Genomic DNA, 8,595 nt, shown 5'->3' on the forward strand with positions numbered 1-8,595 from the left:
TTTAAAGGGGTTTTACATATAGAAACATAATTTTATAGTAATTTTCTACACTTTAAATAAATTTTGCTTCAAAAGAAAATTTGATGCAACTTCCTCACTGTACAAACATCTCTGTATGCGCCTCTGTAGAGAGGCTAATACCATAATAATCGTTATCATGATCCTTATCTCTCAAAAAACCTCGTATGTCGGGGGAAGTGAGAGTAAATTTTAATTATGAAGAGGTAATTAGGAATCAAATTAACCAATCCGGTCGGATTATGTCGTAAAACCGTCCCCGATAAAATTCAATTGTAGTACAAATTGATGAAGGCAATAATAAAGTTTTTACGTTCGCCAGTTCGGCGCGATAATGACCTCTCAAACTTGATCAGCCAACGCCTCGAATTATTTGCATGGCTGGCTTCGGCAAACAATCCGGAGAGTAATTATATCACTCGAAAACGGCGTTTTGCAACATCTTTATTTAAACTCCCCCGATCCATCACATCAACTTTTATATTGCCTCGGAACTCACCTGTTCAAACTTTCACAATCTCTCTGCCCTTCGACCCTGCCCGCTCCATCCGTTCGACGCAGAAAAGGGAAATTTATGTGGAAAAAACGGATATTTATAGGCCATTCCTTTCATTTAATGCTCGTGACGTCATCTGGCACAAATTGTAATCAACGAATAAAAGCCCAAACGTATTTAGTTGGACCCGTTGAAGGCTTTACTTGCAAAAAAAAAGAGTAGATAGAACTCTTGCACTGTGATAATAAGCAAGTTATTATTATTATTATTATTATTATTACATAAAATTTGACAATTTTTCACCGTGTAATTCTTAAACTAGGCTCATTAGAACATTGTTCATAAAAACTTTTTTCTTACAATCAACCATTTGTTATCTAAAAAACATTGCATAGCTTGACCTTAATTGTTGGAGGTGCTTATTTACATATATTTTAATGCAGCTCAATAGACTATATCCAGTGAATGAAACAAAAACATTTACAGAGCATACCTATTCCTTTGCGGCAATCATTTCAGTAATTGAAAACTGTACGAGGCATTAAATTCAATACCTCGATTACTATTGATTGTCATAGTTCTAGCCACTTTGACCATCGCAGGGACTTTAGTAAATAGGCAACAGCAGACTATTATGACCCCTCTATTAACTGTTGGGTCATAACTGAAATTTATCGAAATGGGAAGAGAGCCATTGCCTTTATTGCGAGTTCCGGTTTATGGATAAATAAATTATGAAAGACCGCAACAAACCTCATATTACGGATAATAATCATGGCAGTGGTTTTAACTGATTACTATGAAAAATATTGCACAACAGTAAAAGGGATATTTTTGCCTTTCTGTCTAAAAAATGGTGAAGACTAAAGTATTAGAGCGTTTTCTTGCGATTTCAAGAAATATGTTAAAGAATAATTGAATGTTGCATTTCGAAGATGCAACTTCTATCTTTTTCAATGCAATACCCTGTATATTTATATTTTTTTCATAGTTCTCTCTTTTTCTAGCTATAGCAATCAATCAGATCTATAAGCATTGTATAGCAGCCTTTTCAAATTGAAAGACCTTTAAAATGTTAATTGTTTAAGTTAGAGATATTTTCGTTTTCTTCGGCTAATATTTTTTATAAAGAATTCCTAAAAAATTGTCCTTCATAAATACATTTTTTAAGAGACGGGGATTGACTAAATTTAAAAGTCAAAATGGAGTGTTTTCTAAAAAATGGAACCCATATTGGCTTAGTTTAAGTCGAAAAATTAAAATTTTTGTTGTGTAGTAATGTTGGTAGTAATTTTTAGAATATTTTAGTCTATTACAGTGTTAATATGCACACTTGATCATCACTGCTTTCACATTTTTATGAAATGTTAATTTCAAATTTTTCAAATATGGTTTCGATTGGTATTTTAGGTGTATAAAATTCAATTCAATTATCGAGAAGACCGTAGTGACCTCTAGAGGAGGAGAGACAATAACTGGATTTATAGAATGCTATCAAATTTTTTTCTTAACTTCTCTCGACGTTATCAGGAAAGATAAAATTTCATATTAATATAAGAAACAAATGTTCTATTGAAATTATGTCCTTCATCAATAATATTAATAGTCATAGCTCTGAAACCTAGATAGCAATTGTTTTCAAATGTTACAGGAGGCAGTGGTGGCTAGTGCGGGGGGGGACTCTGGGGCACCGCCCCAATAATTTTAAAAAGAGAATTTCATTTAAAATTTTGTTCACAATGCCATGTAGATAATTAAATAAATCAGTCTTATGAAGCGCATTAAAAAGGAAATTTGTAATGTACAGTCAATGTAACTCACAAAATTCATTTGAAAAACATTGAACACGTGGGCTCCTTGTAGCTCGCGGCAAAAACATTTCTAGGGTCGTATTTAAAAAAAATGAAGTTAATGGTCCTGGAGAGACGAAACGTTACATACAAAAAATGATTATGCCATTCGATAGGGGGCAAAATGTGGCCATGAGAAATGTTTTTCTTTTTTCAATATCACCTCAAATAAAGCTGAAATGAAACAAAAACGGATTTCCAAAATTTCGTTTTTTTTCAAATATTTCGAAAACTAATCACGTTAGCCTTGATTTTTTAGAGGCATAATGTTGGTCCCCTGATTACGCAACTTTACCCCCATTTAAGCTAGTTATGTTTTCCGCACAATTCGCTTTTTAAAAACAAATGTCGAACTCGATTATAACAAATTTATTTGGTTCTCAAACGTACAGGACCAACGAATTGTAACCACTAGAAGGAGCTTTGGATGTATTTGTTTGCAAATGTACATAAAAAAATCAGATCTTCAGGAGACACAAATTTCTATTGGTCGAATTTATATTCCCGCCTACGTCCGCATTTCGGTGATTGTCGATGACATCTGTCAAAGGAAAAGTGTGTAGCCGCTATTAACATATTTGAGTTTATTTGAATTTAATGTGGCATTTTCCTCTTATTGTTGTGTAGTTTTTATGTATCGACATTTATTTAGTGCTAAGATATGGTTAGAAAGTGTGTTATTTGTAAAGTTTCATTTAAAAAGGGCGAGCAGCGGTCTTTTGATTTGATAGGTAAGTAAACAAGCGACATGGGCGGCGTTTGAGGAATTACATAAGGATGTTTTACATTTAGATACTTAATTAGCAGTGATAAAATACTGACTAAATCATTATCAATAGATATTAAAATCTGATAGCTCCGTCTGCGTCGCACGATCGCCCCGAAAAAGGGCCGACTTTGGATGGCAAAGGCTTCGCTCCCGGATCGCGCAGCGATCCCCCGCGAAGCCCGGAGGGCTTCACCTTCCTAGCTACGTCGCGCCGTCGTATTTACAACACGGCGTCTCGACGTCTTCAAGGCGATTTTTCCCGTTTTCCAGAGGCCTACGAGGGGCATGGCCCAAGGATATTATACAAGAGGATTGCTTAATGACAAACTTATTTCCGCGAAACTAGGTTATGTTGTGTGACGTCATTATGTTACCTCCAATTTAGTGGGAACTTTAACACTGAAAGGAAAAATTAACCTATTCCTTAAAAACATATTATGTTTAATAAAATTGACAATTAATTAAACAGACATTAAAAATAGTGACATGTCCCTACAATATTAGAATATTTAGGTGGTTTAATTTACACAGCGATTAGAGAAATATTGTAGCCATTTATTTCGAAATATACTATTTTTTAGATATAATAAAGAATAGGGAACGGAGTTAAAAAAACCAACCAAAAATATAATATACAAAGATTGTCGTTTTACTACTTTTGTTTGAATTACAAATACACATACCTACCATTTGAATACACTGCTCGTACAACCTATGAACAATAAAGTTATTACGTAAGGATAAATATTCAAAATTGATAGGAAAAATATTAATTATTGGAAAGGATAAAATCGCACTCGGTAAAATAGTATTCTTTCACGAGCAGGACCTACAGTTAGCATGGCTTATAACTATAGGAGCGCTGCGTGAGGCTAAAATTTGCTTGTTGATTAAACATTTGTTTATTGTTTGATTTATATATTTTAGGGTAGTAAATTTTGAAGTTCTATTAAAATAGCACTATTCACTTCTAAAAAAGTTATTACAGTTGAATTAAGCACCTAAGCCAGGGGTCGGCAAGTAATTTTAAGCAGAGTCCGCATACTTTTGAAAATTTTTAACTAGGTCCAGAAAAAAACTCATATACCTTACTAATTTTTTATTTTAATTTGCATTCATGAAATAATATGAAATACGATAGGCATAGGCAAAGCGATTTGATTATCTGTTAAGACTTTTTTTAATAGAGCTGTTGAGGGATCTGTTTTTTTGATTTTGTAATCAGAACACGGCACTGTTTATCTTTATAATATCTCAGTTGATCATTTAACGCTTTTATTCTGCTTGTACTAGAACGTTTAAGTTCTGCATACCTTGAAATTAGAGTATTATATTTCACAGAAAGCTCTTTGTACAAATTCTCATAATCTGTACATGTTGAAGAGCACACTGATATATCACCAGAAGGAAGTACACTAAACTCCCAGATTAGTTTCAGAAGTAGAAGGAACTGCAGTTTCAGGTATATTTTCTGTGTTGCTCTGTTTTAAAATTTCTTGCACAACTGCTTTTTTTTTCACGGATTAATAGTCTCTTCTCTCTGGATGAAGTACACATTTTTTTACTCTGAAGTGGTAAATGCATCATGGGAACAGCCATTTTCTTTAACATTTTTTTTGTAGGTAATCCTGAAAACACATTACTTAAATAATTTTCATTAAATCAAAAGAAGCCCAGTATTATAATACTTGTTATATGTACTAACCTAAAAGTTCATTCTTCAGGTCTCTCTCAAAATCATTACTGGTAAAATGAATAGAACATATTCGGCTATGATTCAGATTAAAACTGTCCTGCCTCTTACAACGATTTATCCACTCCTTGTAAATTGTTTGTGAAACTAAATTATTAGATTTTGGAAATGGACAAAATTTGATATCTTCCCCTTTGGCTTTTACCCTGTCGCGTTATCGCTCCTCGTCCCTGATTGGTCGACGTAGCGGGGGTGGATTCCGGACGTCCTTCAGGTCGTAACGCATAGGGCGTAGCCGCGTCACGCCTCAAGGGCCGTTGGGGTACCCGCAGGGACCTTTCAGTGTCCTCCTTCAGGACCTGGAGGGAGTTAGTAGGAACGTGTTTGTCCGGATCGACAGTTGGCCGAGAAGTTGGGAAGTGAATCGCCCCCTCAAGGTTGTCGATGTATCCTGACCACCCCGCAGCTGCTCTTTCCACCGAGAATGCGGCGATCGAGTCGGCGTACGGCGGCGTCCGTTCTACCTCCTGTTCCGAAGAATCTGAAGAAGGGGTCGGAGAAGGCGACGTACGAACTAATTTATTCTCCATCCAAGACATGGTGATGCACTACAGAGGTAGGTAAAGTTCAAAAGAGTTCCGGGTTTCAACTGACCCTTGGTGGCACTTAGTTACTGAGAGTTCGAGGACTCTGTATAGCACTGAATTTACTAGAGCTCGAGGACTCTGTCTAGCACTGAAGTTAAGGATAAGCACTAGGTCTTTCCAATTTAAAGATAGAACTGAGGCACTGCAAGCCTTGAAAGTTCGTATTAGGGAGTTCTAAGACTCTTATAGCTTCTTTAGCTATTTATTTATTCAATGCTGAACCTTGACCCAAAGGTTAGCGGTTATATAATATCTATTTATCTATTTAATACTTATGCCTATATTTATAATAATAATCTTTGTTTGGCGAGGAAAGAGAAACTCGAAATGGTCTTTGTTTGGCGAGGAAAGAGAAACTCGAAATATAATCTTTGTTTGGCGAGGAAAGAGAAACTCGAAATATAATCTTTGTTTGGCGAGGAAAGAGAAACTCGAAATGGTCTTTTTTGGTGAGAAAGAGAAACTCGAAATGTATCTTTGTTTGGCGAGAAAGAGAAACTCGAAGGAAATGAATATATATATGTATATATTTAATGTATATATTTATTTAAAACGCTTGCATACATGTGCGTGAATTACAGCGGAGTAAGAACAGTTTGTTACAATACTTATAGGGAATGAAAAAGCTTCACAGCTATCGGAGTTCAAATAGAGACGTGCGCACACACTGAGTGGGGTTCCAATCCCACCTATTAGACTGCAAATGCCCAGAGTAGACGTTCGACCGCTCTCGAATTCGGCGACCAATCTCCCCTTGTTTTGGCGGTGGAACTAGCGTGTCTCCGCAGAAAGGGTACTGGGATTTTGGTCCTCGTCGGCTCGGGGTTGCACTCGGTGGGGACTCGAGGTGTGTCTGTGGGGTATCTGAAAATCAGTTTGGTATTAATAAACGCCTGTTGGCGTGTTAGCGGACAGCTTCGGGTCTCTGGTCATCTCTGGAACGGCTCTGGGACGGCGCTTCGAAAGGTCGGCGAAATTACATCTTTGCCGGCCCCTGGTGGCGGATCCATAGAAAATTCTGCCCTTTTGGAGGCTGATTCGTCCGAATTGAGTGGAGGCGGTTCGAATGAGCCCGCTCCGAAGGTTGAGGGTCGCCGGGAACCATTAGTGGGTGGTGGCGCCTCGAAAATTAGAAAGATTAGCTAAATTCCACTTTATCGGCTCTAGCATCCGATCCTCTGGAATTATCTTCGGTTTCGACTTAGTTTCTGTCGAATTAGGTCGCGGCGGTCCTAACGAGTCTATCCAGAACGTCGTAGGTCGCCGGGAACGATTGAACAGCTGTAGCGGCTCAAAATATAGAAAGATGAGTAAATCTTTGATTTATCGGCTCTGACTGCCGATTCTTTAGAAACGCGTCTTATTTCGACTGGGTTTCTAGTACTTGGACTGCGACGATCCTTACGAGCCTATCCAGAACGTCGTAGGTCGTCGGGAATGGAAACATGCGTAAAATTCCAACTTTCCGTTTTTTCGCGTGTCCGTTTTCATGGTAGGACCTAGGGGTTTCCTATATAGGTCTAGCATGCCCTATCTCGTGCTTGGCTGTCGCAGAGACGTATTAATGATCATTTCCAGCCAGGTTGGAAAGATTGGTGAATTTCGAAAACGCTCGAAAAACTTGTATTACGACAACCCCAACAAAACTGTTATTGCAGCCATAAACTGCACATCGCAGACCAGGCATCTTTTTTTTATTTAAAGATTAACCTAAAAACAAAGAAATTTAAGTATTTATATACAAGCCTACAAAAATATATTAAATTTATTACTTACCTTTTGAGCAAAATTAAGTCTATTACAGGGTTTAAAGTCTCTGAATACTAAACTACCACAAACACAATGATAACGAACTATATTCATAAATTAACAAGAATTAACAACAACAAATTACGTATATAACGTCAATTAATAATAACAGTGACGATAAATCCTCTAAACGAACAATAATCCACAAAAACCACACGGAAAGTAAGGAAAATGAGCAGTTTTACATATGTAAACATAGCACGGAGGACGGAGGTAACGTAGTGACGTTACGTATTCGAGCGTTTGACATTTTATTTGGCGAACATAGGCTTAAATGGTATCGAGCAATTCTCTTGTATAAAATCCTTGGGCATGGCCCAATTTTTGTGTGAAAAGCGATAGTCCGACACGCCCTCCCGCTGAAATCTGACGGTCGCCGATCGCCTAAAACCGCGCGCGGGTACGGCTTTTTTATTTTTTATTTCCCCCATTTTCTACGCTATTTTATTTAAAACTGTGCCTAAAATACTCATATTCACGACCGGGTGCCTTCTTCCAACATTTTATGTAGAACTTTCCCCTAAATCCCACGCGGGATTCGAGATGCGACCGTAAATACGTTCAAATGCACCCTATCGCGAGGTTCAAATACGTGCATTTTGCCCTGCAGAATTCTTATCGCCCGAGCCGGGATGCGGCGTGCGACTGGGCACCGAGTGGTCGCTCTGGAGCATTTTTGTTACGTTATTTTCGCATTTTCGTACTTAATTTTTGCCTTTTTTCCAGGGTCTCCTCGATGACAGACGGCCGTCTCATAAACCGGAAAGATTTGTGCATTAGGACACGCCCACCCGGAGAAAATTCGAACGTCGTTAGAAACGTCACATTAATTATGTCAAAATAATTTCTCGCCAAACGTCAAACATGTCTGTAGGATAGCGGCGAACCGTTATTTTACCTTACTAGGCCTTTTTTAAACGTTAATGTGTAGCTACGCCCCGATATGAACAGGTATTCTATTATTGTCACGATATTATTTACATTTTTTCGAAACTACCGCTCTACATAAGCTTGACATGCTAGCTGTCCCCGCATTGATGTAAGTACCCCTAAAATTACCCGTTTCAATTTCGAGGCAAACAGTGAACTCTTTCAAAAACATTACATTATGCATTTATATTACTCTACTATTGGCATTAGTTATGATGCGTCAAAAAAAACTGGCACTAAAGACTTCCGTGCCGCGAAATATCTTATTGTACTTCTACATTCACGCCATTTATAGGTACATGTCTTTTAATTACCAGTACAATAAATTCCCCCGATTTAAAAAAAGCAACGTCTAAAAATTTCAAATCATATCTTCATTCAAT

Source organism: Anoplophora glabripennis, unplaced genomic scaffold (assembly GCF_000390285.2).
Source record: "Anoplophora glabripennis isolate ALB-LARVAE unplaced genomic scaffold, Agla_2.0 scaffold1090, whole genome shotgun sequence".
NCBI classification, from domain to species: domain Eukaryota; kingdom Metazoa; phylum Arthropoda; class Insecta; order Coleoptera; family Cerambycidae; genus Anoplophora; species Anoplophora glabripennis.